The sequence below is a fragment of the Pyrus communis genome, chromosome 12 (genome assembly GCF_041283825.1).
Source record: "Pyrus communis isolate YQ-2024b chromosome 12, ASM4128382v1, whole genome shotgun sequence".
Classification (NCBI taxonomy): Eukaryota; Viridiplantae; Streptophyta; class Magnoliopsida; order Rosales; family Rosaceae; genus Pyrus; species Pyrus communis.
In genome coordinates this window covers 20171484-20190094 of record NC_142576.1, presented here as the reverse complement: position 1 = coordinate 20190094, position 18611 = coordinate 20171484, and the positions used below count along the sequence as shown (strand labels likewise).

The window sequence follows — 18611 nt, the reverse complement described above, 5'->3', positions numbered from 1 at the left end:
ATGAGAAGAACGAAATTATGCGTTACAAACCTCGTCTTGTTGCATAAGGTTTTTCACAACGCCCTGGGATTAACTATGACGAAACTTATTCACCCGTTATGGATGTGATTACTTTTCGCTACCTTATCAGTGTGGTAGTTTCTGAAAAAACTGAGTATGCAGTTGATGGACGTAGTAACTGCATATCTGTATAGGAATCTTGATAAGGAAATTTATATGAATGTTCTCGAAGGACTTACATTGACTAGATCTAATATTTCTAAACCCTGGAACACGCTCTCAATTCGACTGAGGCGTTCACTTTATGGTTTAAAGCAATTCGGAAGAATGTGGTATAACCGTTTGAGTGAGTATTTGACTAGTCAGGGATATGTGAACAATGTACTATTTCCTTGTGTGTTCATTAAGAAGTCACATTCTGGTTTTGCGATAGTTGCAGTATATGTCGATAACATGAATCTCATCGGAACTCTTAAAGAGCTCGCAAGAACTACCGCACACCAGAAGTCGGAATTTGAGATGAAAAATCTAGGAAATACTTAATACTGTCTTGGTCTCGAGATAGAGCACTGTTCGGATGGAATCTTAGTACATCAATCAAACTACACCCATAAGGTGTTGCACCGTTTTAACGAGGATAAAATGAAGCCTTCAAGTACTCCTATGGTCGTTCGATCGCTAGATGCAAAACGATATCCCTTTTATCCAAAGGAAAATGATGAAGAGATTTTGGAGCCTAAAGTTCTTTATCTAAGTGCGATAGGAACTTTATTGTACTTAGCTCAATAAACTAGACCGGACATCTCCTTCACTGTTAATCTTTTGGCAAGATACAGTAATGCACCAATACGCGGACACTGGACTAGTGTTAAAGACATCTTCCGTTACCTTAAGGGTACTACGGATATGAACTTGTTCTATCCTTACAGATCCTTGAGTGATACCGCACCCCTCGCTTCTCAAGTCGATTCTCGCCTTGTTGGGTATGCTGATGCAGGATACTTATTTGATCCCCACAAGGCGCGTTCTTAAACGGGATAAGTCTTTACCATTGGAGGCGCTGCAATCTCTTGGAGGTTAACTAAATAGACCTTAGTTGCCACTTCGTCTAACCTGAAATTCTCGCTTTACATAAAGCAACTCATGAATGCTTTTGGTTGAGAGCAGTTGTGGGCCATATTTGAAGCTCCTGTGATCTTTACCCCGTTGTTAATGTCCCTACGACGAACTATGAAGACAATGCAACATGCATCGAACAACTCAAGAAGGGCATCAAAGGAAATAACACCAAGCACATTGTGCCGAAGTTCTTCTTCTTACATCAGAAGATTAAAGTCACGAAAATCCGTTCACAAGACAATTTGGCCGACCTCTTCACCAAATCACTGCTGAAGGCGATGTTTCAGAAGCTTGTTCAAGGAATTGGATGCGTAAACTTTTTGAGCTGTAACATTGCTAATTCTTTTTGGAATCAAACTCAAGGGGAGTATCCTGAAATATACTTGCTTGATCTTAATGTACTTTTTTTTCCTACGATTAGGAGCATTTTTCCGAGTGGGTTTTTGCTTCACGAGCACCTTGCTCCTTCATGCCATTTTGCATCAAATAAATATTCGCCGAGTCTAAAATAAACAAGGGTGAGGATAGAGATTTTCATTAGTTTTTTGTTTTATATTGTGAAACATGAACAAGCCATTGAAAAGCTTTCTTGTCAACCAAGGACATGCTTAAGTATTTAACGGAAATCAAATTTAGGGTTCTGAAACCTCATTCTTTTCTATGAAGATTCGATATTATTTCTCGGGTATCAAGATTTAGTTTCTGGGCTAAGAATCATAATCAGGGCATCTTCACTAATTGAACAAAAAAAAAAAAAATGAATTTTTTAATGGGGCAAGAGTTCTCTGAGCCTATCTCTAATCCTCTCTTTTTCTTTAGCCACTTTTATTGCTTCCCATGACTTGCAGAAGACCCATGAAAATACACTATTGATACTGAGGATGATTCAAGGAGGAGAGAGAAGTAAGAAAATAGATTGATATATCCATCATGGATGATAGAGTTCTTATCATCTTAATTGACAACGGCCTAGGGGCTTAAAGGAAGATGGAGGCTCAGAAGTGTTTACGTTTCCCTAACCTAATATTTTTTCTTAAAATGTTTTAATTGAATAAAGTCTATTTATTTTCATGGCATCGCCACATCATTCAGTAGTTTATCTTGAGTCATATTAGTTTTATTTTGGAACATTAGATGTAAAAAGATTCAAGAGCTAATACGGAGTGCAAAGATGTTTGTCAAAATAATTGTCCTTTGATCTTATTCCTATATTATATATATACACCTATCCCTACACACACACACACACACACAAACATACACACATTACGACATGAAATAACATGGAAAAAATAGGTTTTGGTCCGGACTTAATGAGCATGGTGTTTTAATTATTGGGTCAACTCGTCAACCCCTCGTTTAGTCCAACCTCTTGTAATGTAATATCCGTCCTTACATCAATGTGAGTTCATTCTCAATAGAAACATGTAAGACAGATGAAGCACCCACTGGCGAGTCACTTAGCCTCTCAAATGCTTTTCCAGCGGAAACAGGAGTTAGCAAGGTTCGAGAGAAGCCCAAACAATTGTAGGAAGTATTTAAGAGCTCGTCTAACCATTTTATTTTTAGTTTTGATTTTACATTGTGTTGAAGACAAAGAGAATTACATGGGAGAAATGCAAGTAATATAAAGAGTAAAGGGGGAAGGACGGCAGTGTTAACTCCAAGAGTGTTGAATATTTTGGTTAAATTTCAATTGTAATCCGAGTGAAAATCTGTTGCAGAATAGAATCATGCATGAGTCATATGATGAAATAATATATAATTAATATATGACAGTTTTCACGTCTAATATGACTAAGATCTTTTTGTGATAAAATCCAACATTTAGTAATATGTAATTAAATTGGAACAATATCAATGATATTGATGGTAGACTGTGTTGACCTAAAAAAAGTTTATCGTAGTATCAGAGTGCAGATTGTCAGGTGAATCAGTGAGAAGCTTTCCTTACACAGCAGCACCAGTTGTGTACATCCCACCTTCGTCGGCCGATGTGACAGAGAAAGTTTCAGAAGCAGGAGGAAGTTCTCAACTGGAAAGGAACCTCTCATCTATACAGAGAAAGGGATATACCAGTGATGAGGAGCCAGAGGAGTTGGATTCACCTCTTTCATCCATCATTTACAAACTACCGTCAAGTCCGACTGTCATAGCAAATGGAAATGGAAACGGACATGCCTGCACGAAAGCGAGGCATGAACTCCTTCGTGAGGTGTGGTCTGCATAAATGTAAAAAAGTGGACTCTAGATGTGTATACCTGTTGGTTTTCTGCATCATGAAAGTATGAAGAAAACTTAAACCGAGCTGTGAATAACGAGAGGCAAATATCAAGACGATTTCAAGTCTTTAGGCAAAATTGGCTAAATCCATTACCTTTTTCGTGTATTATATTGAGTTAATTTTTTGTTATCATATAGCATTAATCGAAATTACTTCATACTTACTGAACTCGATCTGGATACAGTCCAAGTGCAGCAGAGATATGCTTTTTTCTACATCTTTGAAACGTGAGATCATAAATTTTCAGTTTCGTTCAATGGATTAAAGATTATGTTTTGTAAGAGCTACTCTGACACGAAAAATGAAAACCAAAACGAAATAGTTATCAAACAGGGCTTTCATTTCTTCCTTCAACGTACCTTCGTGGACACTGAACGAGGATACAACAGATGAAAAATGTTCTGCTACTGATCCATAGCGTCTTTCTTTTCAGAATTTGTCGCCCATTGTATGTACAAATGAAGTGCATTTATATTAGCTTACAAAATCTGATATATATAAATTTTCAAGTGAAACTCTTGTCAAATTAATTATAGTGCATCAATCATGTATCTAAGCTCTATATTTCAGCATGTATCAAATCACTGGATGGCGTTGGGGAGCAATCCGTCATGATGTTTGGTGAGGATTCAACTGCACCAATACCGTGATCACTACTATCCTGCAGCCCAGTATTCCTGATGGTATGCAGACTGAGTTCTTTCTGGTTGTACGCTTTCAATAGCTCGCAAATTTTTGTCCAAAATGAGGCGTTTGGATCGGAGCACATCAAGATGTGTCTATGCTCATAGAGGAACATAGCTGCATACATGAGGAGAGCTAAGGATGAAGAAACCCAAGCAATCAGGAAGAGGCCCCCAAAGCTGTCAATGCTAAGAGTAAGATTGTTGGAAGAGGTTGCGTTGCTGTTGAGATCAATACAAGATCTAGTCAACCACTTGTCTTCTATACGTTTAATTTGGTCTTGCGATGCAGTGATCGCCTTTGAAACCTCACTCGCGAGAGGTGAACCCTTTTGGAAGGACTGTAAGTCACGAAATCAAGAGGAACAAAGAAAGTAAAATTTATATGTGGGTAAATGTCACATGTATGTCACTAGCAAGTAAAAGGTTCCAGGTTCGAGTTACTAGCAAATGAGTCTGATATGAATTAGAAAAGACATCCGCAACTAACCCACCTGTTACTACTATTAGGTGTTGAGTTGTATTACAAAAGCTTTTGGTGATATTATCAGTGAACCTCTCCCACATATAAACTAAAATACTATTTTGTTATATCTCCAATTTTAAGACTATTCTCCAACAAAATATTGCCAGACTGTTTTATGTAAAATAACAAAGGTAAGGGAGAGAGAAGCAAGTAAACTTACAAACGCAAAACCGCCTGGTGTAAGTAGCTTTTGGCCAACCGTAGTATATTTTGAGCAATCAGTTGAAAGAAAAATCTCAACGAAAGTTTTTTCATCGAAAGCAGCAGAAACAATCCCTTGCTCAGAACGTTGAGCCAATCCTTGTTCAGAATCATAGCTTATAAGCTTGTTAGATGGAATTCCATTTTGTATCAGAATCTGACGTACAAGTGAACCTTCTCGTAGCCAACGCCAGTTGTCAGGTCTGGTTGGAGCTGTTGAACTGTTAAAAGTGAAGATAAACTGGCAGTTTAACTTTGAATCAGTACGACTTTGAATCAGTACGAGAACAACAAAGCACCATACGATTACTACAAACCTAGCTAAGTTGCTCAGTACTCGCTCTCCTGTTGCAAAAATCCAGAAGAAAAAAGGAACGGATATTATAGTCATGAAATATGTGATAGAGCTAGAGCATATACATTCCAACACATTAAACTTACGGTGTGCAAAAACCATGGTTGAGAAGGAAAACCAAAAACTTGTGCCGATTTGGTGATGCGAAGGCCCACAGAATTCTTCATTTACCCAATGTTCAAGAACCCAAACCACGAAACCAATGAATATGAAAAAACAACCATTATACATCTATGACTCACCTATGCTAGCTCATCAGTCCACCTCATCATTCCAGCTCAGCAATAGTTAGTTAGATAGTTGAGAATGTGGCTGCGTTGTTATAGCTGTTGTCGAATTAGTTAGTTAAATAGTTTAGGCTGCAAGCTAGTCATGATGGCTACATAAACTGTATTCTCGTAGTTGTAAAGATTCATTCGCATCAATACAATCAATTGCTTATCTCTCTAGTTCTTTCTTTCTCTCTCTCTAAACAGTCATAGTGTTCTTAGTTGAATTTCTGCATTCTTGATACTATGTGAACATGGTATCATCGCCGAGTCGATTCTTGGTGACCTACTTCCGCTGATTTGTGATTGAAACAGAGGTGAAGATCTTCGTTCATATCCTTTCTAGTTCGGGTACAGATGCAAGGTTTGCAGAATTATCAGGTTCGTTCATATCTTGCACTCTATGTTTTTGATGGAATGTCGCAGTCAAATTTCTTTGCTTCAAATTGCATAATTGTTAGAGGCCGATGGCCATAAGTGTTGAAATCATGGAATTTGTAGATAAATGAGGTGTTTGTTGGGATAGAGAGGCTGATAGCCATTTCCCTTTTATGTTCCACTTCAGAAAGGCCAATAGCCAGAAGTGTGTGTAGAATTCTTGTTGTGACGTGTTTGTTAGGATAGAGAGGCCGATTTGTTAGGATAGAGAGGCCGATAACCATTTCCCTTTTATGTCCCATTTCAGAAAGGCCGATAGCTAGAAGTGTGTGTAGATTTCTTGCTGTGATTTGCTTACGAAAGTTGATAATTTATCGCTTCAAAAAGGCTGATAGCCAGAAGTGTTTGAAGGGTTCTTGCAAAGATTCAATTTGTTTGTAGCGATTAGTTTTTCATTTCTTGCTAGAGTTGATACAATGGCCGATTCAAGTGTCAAGATTGAAGGGTTGTTGGGAATGTTGACTGTAAAACTTCAGCATGATAATTTTGTTAAGTGGAGCTATCGATTCCAGTCAATTTGAAGGGGATATGATTTGTTTGATTTTTTTTCTTGGAGAAGCACCTTGTCCACCCAAGTTTGTGATTCATACAGAAACTGGTGTAACAAAGGAAATTACTATAGCTTATAAAGAACGGGTAAGGAAAGATATGGCATTGCTGAGTCTCCTTATTGCCACTTTATCTGATGAGGCTATGGAGCATGTCATTAGGTGCATGACATCTCATGAAGCCTGGACATGTTTACAAGAAAGGTTTGCATCGATCTCAGTTGTTCAGATTAATCAGTTAAAGATTGAATTACATACAACACAAAAATAAGGGGAATCTGTGGATAAGTTCTTAATAAGGCTGAAGAATATAAGGGATCAACTTGCTTATGCAGGAGAAAGAATTTCAGATAATGATTTGATGATTACTGTATTATCTGGTCTACCTGCAGAATTCGAAATGATTAGGACAATGATCTTGGCAAGGGATACAACTCTATTTTTAAAAGATTTCAGGGCACAACTTCTTGTTGCAGAAGGGAGCATTGAGTTCAAGATGCAATCTTTGTCAAGTTTTATGGTTGCAATGTGTGTCCAAGGTGAAGGATCTAACTCTCAGCGATATCAGGGCCATGAACATGGTGAAAGCTCAAATACACAAGGGATGCAAAGAGGATACAGTGGAGGAAATGGATATTCTGGCAATAGCTATGGAAATGAAGGTTCAGTTTAAATGGTTACTCTAAGTCGAATTAGGTTGGAAATACCAATTTGAAGTCTTATGTGTCACCAGAGTGATAGATATGCTCAAGAAAATGACATATTGCACCAAACTGTTATTACAGATCTGATAATGGGAGTGTACAGAGTTCTGGTCCTATAATGTGTCAAATTTGTGAGAAAAGAGGGCATACTGCTCTTGAATGCTATCATAGGAACAACTATGCCTACCAAGGTAATCCATCACCATCTTATCTTGCTATGACTGCTCAGTCAAACATTGAGTCAAACGCAGCTACTGGTTTAGTGTTTTCAAATGAAAATGGACATGGTTTTTTCTACTGAAGATAATTGGATCATTGACACAGGGGCTACTCATCATATGACTGCTAATCTAAACCAAGGGCCTGCATAGTCCTTCGTTTCTCAAGCATTGTTACAATCTAAAGCTTGGAAATCCAAGCTTAGATTGAGGGGGAATGTTGACTATACATCTATGACTCATCTATGCCAGCTCATCAGTCCAGCTCATCATTCCAGCTCAGCAATAGTTAGTTAGATAGTTGAGAATGTGGCTGCGTTGTTATAGTTGTTATCGAATTAGTTAGTTAAATAGCTTAGGCTACAAGCTAATCATGATGTCTATATAACAGGTCCAAGACTATTGGCAGTACCAGTGTTTGTGGTATTTAAGTTCCTCATAAGTCCATCTTGAGGCATGCAATACCCAATTCCTCTTTCACCGTTGCCATTCACGCTTACTATCTGAAAATCTGATGACTGAAGTTATCCATTAACAAGGCTAAAATTACCCGAGAGGCCTCTGAATATTGTACTCGATAACGCTTGAACAAGTTCAGGACCATTTTGAGAGAACCCTAATTTTTCTAGAATGGTATTATTGGAAGTGTTGCGAGCAATATTGTTTAACTTTTGGAAATTGAAGTTTGTAGTAGTCCCAACCTTCTCAATTCCCATGACCAGTGCCCAAACAACATCATAAGCCCACAATCCAAAAACATCCAATCTAATATTTAGGATAGTAGGATTGTCTTTTTGGAATTTCCTTTGCCATCTGACTCTGAAGTTTTCAAGATCTTGCGTTTTTTCAACATAAGTTTTTACACCCAACACCCCTTGAATCTTATCTAGGATTGAAACATTTAAGGAACCAAAATAGCTAGTCATCCCATTTGTAATTATCCAAACATAACCCTCAGCCATCATGCCCATCTCTTTTGCCTTGGCGAAAAGTCGAGACCCAATAGACGACAACATATGTTCTATGAACACGCTGGTTTGCATTGTCATTAGCTCATAAAGCTTTGAAGCAATTTGTTCTTCAGTGGCTGCTGGAGGAATTATGACACCCCAATACGGGATACGACTTAGAGTACAAATTTGCACTCTGGTGACACATAAGACTTAAAATTGAAAAAATGATAATAGGGTGCAAATTGAAAAAATTACAATAGAGTGCAAATTGACTTTTTTTGCCTTTCAAAGGCAGTCATGCGGATACCTACTTAACGGAAGAATAGATGAAAAATTAAAAAACATTAACAATCGGGTGCAAATTGACTAATTATGATAGTTGAGGGGGAAAATTGGCCAATAGTCACAAGTTCTGGCGGTAAATTGATGAATACCTCAACATAATATTTGCCACTGCTTACTATATCTAGAGGCATGTTAATTGATTGGTAAATCTCACCATACATGTTACTAGATGTTAAGTTTTGAAATCCCAAGCATGATTATTAAGAGATAGAGCAGTTTCACTGCAAAATATTCTAGGTCGTTTCCATTTGGACTTTTCATTCAAGATGTTATATATAGTTGTTCTTTAGTATCATGGTCTAGTGATATTCCTATTCACTTGTAAGTAAAACGTCTTAGGTTTGATTCCATCCAAAGGCGAATTCCAACCAAATTACTATGACTAACCCATTGTGAGACTTAGCCTATTCCCATAGCTCTTATGTAGATTCAGATGTATTAAAAAAAAAGATGTTACAAATACATGAAATCTATTTATTTCACACTTAAGCTCCTGTAATCGATGAACCTCAGCATACCCCTGGTTTGTGAAATCTATTCATTTCACACTTATTCATATCTTGATTTTTTTTATCTTGTGCATGTAGTTTGAATAAACAAAAATAAAATATTTTTTAACAATCCAATACTTAAATTGACGGAAAAGGTTACATTCCATGTTTAGAAAGTTAGGTTTAGGTTTGATATAATATTTATGCTAAAACGAGTTTCTAAAAAGGGTGCTCGTTTACTTATTTTATTATATTTCAATAATTTTACACTTATTAATAAATTTCATAATCATATTACTTTGTCATTATCATATAAAACTAAAAAAGTTTTGGCTTTTTTGTTGCCAAAGTTGCTCGATAGTGAAGTAATATTTTGGCACATGACAAGTAGTTTGTAATAGTTCTAATTTAAATAATTTATCTCCCATTCCGTTATTTTTAACGTACTGCGTAAATACCAAAATTTTGAAACTCTCTTATTTAATACCCCATAGCAGTTCAATATGTTGCTTGTTTAGTTTTAAAGGCAAATACGTTTTTTTATTTTTAGAATGACTTGTACTTTTACCTTATACCTTATAAGTATTGAGCCACATGCCTTAAACTTCAACTCCATTAAATACATTATTCTCTCAGAAAATTATAAGTTATTCTTTCTTCGAAGCATGGCCGGAATAAACATCTTTCCAATTGTGGTAGTTTTGTTTTTGGTGAGTAACACATTTCCGATGTTGGAGGCAATAGATGAGAAGGCATTAGCTGAGTGCAAAAAACATTTCTCCATAAAGTATGCACACGATGCATACAACTACATTTTTCACGGACAACCGATTAGTGACACAAGTTGTCGGGCTATTGTGGCGGTGGGAAAAAAATGTCATGATACATTTTTGGATTGGACTCTTGGGGGAAGCATTGGAACAAGAAGATCTAAGGCTTTGGCAAGGGGTAAACAACTTTGGAATCATTGTGTTCTAACTACTGTCGCACCTGCTTCTTCTTCCTATTAGAAGATGAACTATATTGCTCCCTAGCTAAATGTGGTGAATATTTCATGATCTTAAATAAAATTTCAAGCCATTTTCTTTTATGCATTAAATTGTCTTCACCTTATTACTTTAAGTTCTATGGCATTAATATTTTTGTTGGTAAAATGAACATTAGTAAATATTAAAACAACTTCCTCGCCGATTTTGAAAAATTCAAGTAATTTTACCCCAATAGATCAATTTATACTTTTTAACCCTTATCCAGGTTTTATATTCCATTATTGTAACAACAATCCCTACTGAGCGGTTAGGAAGATTGATAATGTCATCCAAACATCAATTTTAAATCCGAGAACAAAAGAAATTATTCACAAAGTAAACCAAAATGTATCAGGGGGTTCAGCCAATGTGGCCTTCCAAGTCAAATTTTGGTCTTCATAGTATTGGAGCAATTTCAAAAAATATGAAAATAATAAGACAAAATGATACTAATTAATTTGATTAGTTGGATTACAATTGAAATTTAGTGAAATAGATTAAATTAAATATATTGATGTTTGGACGTTTAAATGACTCCTAAAATAGCTTCGAATTAGTCAAGCTAATAGGGCAAGAACCTATCGGGTTTACTTTTAGAGGATAAAATTTATTTAACATAATATTTGCCATTGCTTACTATTAGAGGCACGTTAATTTATTAGTAAATCTTGCCATACATGTTGTTGGATGTTAATTTTTGAAATCCCAAGCATGAATATTAAGAGACAGAGCAATTTTACTGCAAAATATTCTAGGCCATTTCCAATTGGACTTTTGATTCAAGATGTTATATATAGTTGTCACTTAGTGCTACGGTCTAGTGATATTCTTAAGTAAAACACTTAGTGCTTTGGTCTAGTGATATTCCTACGTAAAACGTCTAAAGTTTGATTCTCTCCAAAGGCGAATTCCAACCAAATTACAACTTTTAACCCATTGTGAGGCTTAGCCTATTCCTAGATCTCTTGTGTAGATTGGGATGTATTAAAATAAAGATGTTATATATAGCTGTTGTAGACATGTAAATTTCGTTGCATACAAATGATGCATCACAATTGAACAAGTCATCAATGACATGTGGCACAAATCAAGCAAAGGGGAAGAAATCTCCTTAAAATCAGCAAGGGGCCCAAATTGCTCCCAAAATCGAAAAGAAAGTTAAAGCATCTTCACAAAATAAGCAAGAATTGAAGATTACCCGCAAAATAAGCAAGAAGACCCTATAATTCGGCCAAGCAAGGGAAAGTGGCTAAAATTAAGACACAAAACATGCCTAAATTCTCCCGTGGACAAATCAAGACACAAATCAAAGCCAAATCCACCCAAAGGCATGGCTTTGGAAGTCTATAAATACAAGGTCCCAAGATAAGGACAAGGTCGACAATTTCTACATTCAAGGCCAAAATTCTCACAAAAGGAGAACCTCTGCCAAATCTTTGAAGACTAATACACTACCAAAGCTCTTTTCAAAGAACATTCAACCAAAGCCGAAGCGTTCTTTCTATCGAAGTCGAAGCTTTCTTTCTACCAAAGTCGAAGCATTCCCTTGAATAATCAAGCACTTATGCCGATTCCTTCAAGACTTTGTTGCAAGCTCAAAACTTGTAATGACATTTGATTCAAGATCAAGTTGCCAAGACCCTTGAATCAACGAAATCCTACATAAACATCACCTTTGCCGCAGCCCTAAACCTAAGCTGAAAACCATCCACACATTGTTTCAAGCACAAAACTTGAAGCAATCGTTCAACCGTTCGTCCGAGATCAAGTCATCGCGACCCTTGGATTGACAACTTACGCATCTACATCAAATTTGAAGATTGAATCAGAGGAAAGTTGTAAACAGAGATTGTAACCCTACAAATTTATCAATACAAATCTACTTTGTACACGTGTTATTGTTTCATTTGATACAGAATTTTCGTGTTTACAAATTTGGCACGCTCAATGGGACCATCTCTGCCTCTCATCTTTGTCTTCAAATCCACAAGAAACACGCATGGCATCAAGAAAGGATCAAGCTATTCTTGTAACCAACGCGAAGAACAAAAACATCCCTGTCGCAAGTGGTGGCACTTTAGGTGTCATAACCCGAAGCAAGGCAAGAGCTCTATCTGTCATGCCTTCTACCCTTACATCAACTCTGTCGAATAAGCAAGAACACCTGAGGCACGAGCCCATGATCACCCTGGCCCCACTAAGGGCTCCAACGGAAGAAAGCCTGATAAGGTACTCCAAGTCGTTGACTTTCGATGCCGACTTAAGCAGCAGCTCGTATCCCGTAGCCATGCAAGTCATGACTACTGGTGCGACTTTAATCGAAGAGTAGCTGGCACAAATTAGCAAAGTAATCACAAGGCTAACAAGGACTATGTAGGAAAAAAAACTTGCAGATTGCTACACTCGTCAACTGTCTGGAGGCGTAGCACGACGAGAAAGCTGACCCGAAGCTTGATCCACCAAAGAAGGAAACTGACGAAAATAAGGAGCCTTTGATAGATAAAGCTAAGGAGAATGTGGAGGTGGACCAAGCTGTGACGTTCATAGGATCTCTCTCCATCCAACAGCTGCAAGATATGATCATAAGCACCATTAAAGCACAGTACGAAGGAAGCTCACATGACTCCGTGTTGTACTTAAAGCCTTCCTCCAAGAAGATTGATGCCTTAAGGATGCCAAAGGGTTATCAACCGACTAAATTCATGCAATTCGATGGAAAAGGCAATCCTAAGCAACATATTACCCATTCATTGAAACCTACAACAATGCTAGGACGGGGGAAGACTACCTCGTCAAGCAGTTCGTGCACTCGCTAAAAGGTAATGCCTTTTACTGGTACACCGACCTCGAGCCCGAGTCCATCAACAGCTGGGACTAGCTGGAAAGGGAATTCCTCAACCGCTTCTACAGCATTCACCGAATTGTAAGCATGCTGAAGTTGACAAGTACGAAATAATTGAAGGTTGAACCTGTCATCGAGTACATGAATAGATGGCATTCATTAAGTTTGGATTGCAAAGATCAGCTTTTTGAAACCTCCGCCATTGAGATGTGTGTTCAAGGCATGCACTGGGGTTACATTACATCCTCCAAGGCATAAAACTGAGAACATTTGAGGAGCCGGCAATTTGTTCCCACGACATAGAGTTGAGTATCGCCAATCATGGGAAGAATGAACCAATCACCGACTTTAAGAAAGATAAGGTGTTCGCCCCAAAGGTAGAAAATACTGGGAAAAAGCTTGCCAATGAAGTTTTTACAGTCAATACTGCCCCCACCAAGACTTCCTTTATACCCGTCAATATCTCCTCTAAAAACAAAGCGAAGGAGATGAAGAAAGGTGAGCCTTCTCACACCCAAGATAGGTACAAAAACACCTTGAGGGAACTGGAGCAGAAAATGTACCATTTTTCTTGACTCTGACGTGGTTGCAATGCTAGACGACTTGCTCAAGCTACACAACACCTTCTGCACAACCATCGCTAGTGGCAAGTGAGCACAATGCACCTACCAACGATGAAGAATGGTGGACACTGGTAACCTACAAAAAAACAAGGAAGCCAAGACCATAAGGCAGAAGGCCAAATATGGAACAAGGGAAAAAACACCGCTGCTGCAACAATAGAAAACCCAAAAAGAGTGTAAGAGCTGCTAAGCCAACATACGTAGGAGAACCTATGAAGCAAGAACCGTGTGCATTTCTGTCTCCTTGCACGAGTACGTCCCAAAGACTTCTTCCAACCGTGCACTACAGCTGCCTGTCACATGGTTGAAGTAGAGATAAAAGAGCCCTCGAAAGGCAAAGTTATCGCCATCAAGGAAGAGAAGACCCTCACGCCCAAAGAAAGTCTGTCGACACACTTTAGCATTGAGGAAGCACTACGATTGCCCAAGGAGATGCGAAAAGCACTAATAGCGATCTTGGCGAGTCCGACGGCCACGAGGTGCAAGCAAGCAAGGACGAAAGCTTGAAGCTTCAACATTATACTATAGTCAACAATGACCACGATCATAATCAAGGTGGATAAACTATCCCAAAGTCGCCTCCTAATCCAAGGTTTTAACCAAGGAGGACAAAGAGCGATGGGCATGATTCAAGTAGAGATGACCATTTACGAACTCAAATCAAGCACGTTATTCCACATGATTGATGTAAGAACTTCTTACAGCTTACTCTTAGGAATGCCTTGGATCCACGAGAATAGAGTGGTGTTGTCCACCCTTCACCAATGCTTAAAGTTTTATCGAGAATGAGTAAAGGTGATACAAGGCAACACCAAGCCATTCATCGAAGCCAAATCACACTTCGTAGATGCCAAGTTCTACATGGATGAAGACATGGTCCCAAAGCTTTTCCAAAAGAAATCAAATCCACAGGCAAAGCTACACCTAAGAAACAAAAGTGGCAATCCGTGCCCAAGAAACAAGAAAGTCGTGCCATCTTCAGGCAAAAGCAACAATGAGCCTTCTAAGACCACAACAATTAATGAGAGTGTGACGCCCTCAAAAAGACCAAGCATACCCATCTTCCGATACATCTCAATGTCGAGAAGAAAGAATGAGCAATCCCCATTTGAAACTGGAACAAACAAAGTCGACACACAGCTGCACAAAGACAATGTAAAGCTACTCAAGACAAATGCAGTTTTACCTATGACACAGCTAGGCAACGCTAAAGTTTCACCACCACAAGGTTTTGTAAAACCCCTGCCAAAGAGGGCAGAACCAAGCTCTCTTCCAACCAAGAGGACGAAGAAGGTTTCGACCCAAACGCCTACAAACTCATGTCAAAGGCTGGGTACGATTTTGCCTCCTCTTCAAATCTTGGAAATAATGTATCAAACATTGTCAACGACAAAGAAAGTGACCTCATCAAGACTCAAAAGAAGTTGAAGGAGCATGGTTATGGAGTTGACAACAACAAAACTGGATTTGGCTTCACACTATATGCACCCGTGAAGATTTCATGAAAAGCGAAAAACGCTAGCGCTCAACACATTAGCGTAAGTGTTGAACAAAATTAAGAGGAGACTAAACGTGCCCTTCAAACGTCAGTCTTCGATAGGCTGAATTGTTCAAAACCCAGAATCTCGGCACTTGAGTACATTGGTGGTTAAGACCGAACTTCTATCTTCAAACAGCTTAACACGCCAACACCTCAAAGCTCTATGTTCAAAAGGTTGTCAAAACCTAATACGCAAAATGACACGGCTAGCTTTCCTCCACGACGGTTTACCTTGGAAAGACTTGAAGAAACCAATAAGCCTTTTAGAAAATGGAAGACAACACCTAAGGAAGAAAAGCTCGACAGTCTGGCAAAAAAAGACGACGTTCAAAGCTCGATTCCTTCAAGGATGAAGCGCCAAGCAACCTTGGAAGTTGACACAAAAGGACAACTAAAGGTAAAAAAGTGCACCATCATCCACACTGGCTAAGAGGACGACACTAAGAAGAGGTCCAAGATGTCTTCCACATCATAATCCAAGAAAACAAAGAAAACAAAATCCTCAAGGAGGACGTCACTGCTGCATCACCACAACTTGAAGATGAGGAGCAAGCCACAGTTAATAATCTCAATGAGCTCAACTTAGGCACAAAAGAAGAGCTGAAGCCTATCATTATAAGTGCGCTGCTAAGTACGGACAAGATAGATGAGTACTACCAACTACTATTAGAGTACAAAGACATCTTTTCTTGGACCTACAAGGAAATGTCCGACCTTGACCCTACTATCATCGTGCATCGTCTTATAATCAAGCCTGGAACATGACTGATAAAGCAAACTCAATGACACTATCGATCTAAGCCCATCCCATAAATTGAGGTCGAGATTTACAAGCTAATCAAAGCAAGCTTCATTCAAGAGGTGCAATACGCTAAATGGATCTTCAACATCGTCATTGTCCTTTAAGAAATATGGACAAATACGTGCTTGCGTAGATTTCCGCGACCTCAACAATGTTTGCCCGAATGATGAATTTCCCTTTCCAATTATCAAAATCATGGTAGACGCAACCACGGGCCACGAGGCACTATCACTCATGGATAAACTCTGCAAGAAATACAAATTCAAGTAGCACAAGTCTTCCATGTATCATGATCTGCCAACGGTCTCGCGAATGCATTCAACAAAATGTTGTGCAACCTCCTGAAAAAGGTAATCGGCCAAACAAAGAGAGACTGGCACGAAAAAATAAGCGAAATGCTTTGGGCATATAGGATGACACATAGAACTCCTACCCAAGCTACGCCTTATTCTTTCGTATATGGCATGGAAGCTATTCTGTCACTCGAAAGTCAAATCCCTTCACTAAGGATGGCTATACAAGAAGGCTTGACTGAAAAGGAAAATGCAAAGCTACGACTTCAAGAGTTAGAAGCACTTGACGAAAGAAGGCTTGAAGCTCAACAACACTTAGAATGGTACCAAGCACGGCTATCTAAAGCATTCATCAAGAAGGTTCACCCAATGTTTTTCCAACTTGGAGATCTTGTCTTGGCATTACAAAGGTCTATCATTACAACTCACAAGACAAAAAGCAAGTTCACATCAAAATGGGATGGATCTTACGTAATACAAGAGGTCTACACCAACGGCGCCTACTTAATCATGGCGGAAGACGACTTAAAGATCGGCCCCATCAATGGTAGATTCTTGAAGCGTTACTACCCCTAAACCAAACACCCAATGCTCCTTACCTGCACGAGCTTAAACTGCACACAGCACAATGCTCCTCGTCTGCATGAGCCTAAACTGCACACGGTACAACGCTCCTTGTTCGCACGAACTTAAAAGGCGACACTCAACGGTCCTTGTTCGCACGAGCTTCAAAAGTGACACTCAATAATTCTCGCCTACATGAGCCTAAACTACACACGGCACAACACTCCTTGTTCGCACGAGCTTAAAATGCGGCACTCAACACTTCTTGTTCGCGGGAGCTTAAAAGGCAACACTCAATGCTCTTCGCCTGCATGAGCCTAAACTGCAAACGACACAAAGCTCCTCACCTGCATGAGCCTAAACTGCACATGGCACCAAGCTCATTACCTGCATAAGCCTAAATTGCACACTGCAAAATGCTCATCGCCCACAAGAGCCTAAATTACACACGGCATAAAGCTCATCCCCTACATTAGCCTAAACTGCACACAACACACTGCTCCTTATTTGCATGAGTTTAAAAGGTAGCAACAATGCTCCTTGTTCACATGAGCTTAAAAGGCAACACCCAATGCTCCTTGTTTGCATGAGCTTAAAAGGCAACACCCTAAACTTGATATACATCGAGTTATATTTCGCAAGAAGAGCAAGCGTTTTAGGGCCAATCAACGACACATAAAGCTTCAACGTCGTTCCCTTATCTTGCGAATCACCGTCCTTCACAAGAATGGTGATAAGAACTTGAAAAATACCATGGCTGCAATAAAACAAACAAGGCAACATAAGCATAAGAGTACGGAAAAAAAAATTGCTCACTAAAGCAAAAGACATGCGAGACAAACCTCGTGAGTGTTGAAAGATGACGATGACAAAGTCACAACGACGAAGAGAAATCAGCCACAAAGCTTGAGCAGCACGGCAAAGAGGGCAGCTACAAGACAGTCATTCAAAGAATGCTACAGTAGCAAAGAAAACCAAAATGCTACGCAATCGCACTACGTAACCCTGCAGCGATTACACAAGCAGTTTCTTGCACTGCACGGGTCACCACCGAAGGAAAACTATGACCAAAAGGCACTACACAGCAAAACCCCACTACAGTCTTTTGCACAGCACCACGCGGTAAAAAGTGATGCAATACAACAAGCTCTAAGCAAGCAGCCCACAGCAGCAATAGCAAGCAACCACCGCAAGGGTGTTTTGTGACAAAAACACACACCCAATTGTCCTATAAATAAGGGTTAATTGCTTTCTAATGTTATATGGGAGAGTACATGCCAAATAGAAAAAGGAAAATCAAAAGAAGAAAGTACATTCCAACCAAAAGAAGGAAGCAAATTCCAAGCGAAAAATGGCAAGTTTCAGCCAATCTACGCAAGCAGGACATTTTTTGTGATAATTCAACTTTCCAAAGGAGTTTTGATGCAAGGCCAATTGGAGAATGAAGCTAATCGTTTGTCCAAATTTCATAATTTTCCCTAAAGCTAAACATTCCAGTTTTCAAAGTTAATCCCGTAGAAGTTGTTTTCCTGTCAGAACTGCACAGCTGTGGGAAAATGACAAGTTGAAGGCTTTCCTGATTTTTCCTAGTGTGCATATATGCTTGAAAAGATAAGAGATAAAGCTACATTTCCCATATTTTTACAGAATTTTCCAAAAGAGAAATCGACCTCAAACTTTGCATGCAAGTCAAATGACGTGTTTCCCAAACCAAGGACAAGTCTTCAAGTTTCCCAAACCAAAAGGGAAAATACCCTCTTTGTTGTGGAAAAGAAAAAAGGAAAG

At 38.9% G+C, this 18611-nt stretch overlaps 1 pseudogene; it reads right to left on the bottom strand.

Annotated features, from left to right (window-relative positions):
• Positions 1 to 3962: 3962 nt before the first annotated feature.
• LOC137744510 (glutamate receptor 2.8-like) lies at positions 3963 to 8597 on the bottom strand (annotated as a pseudogene).
• Between the last annotated feature and the right edge of the window lie 10014 nt (positions 8598 to 18611).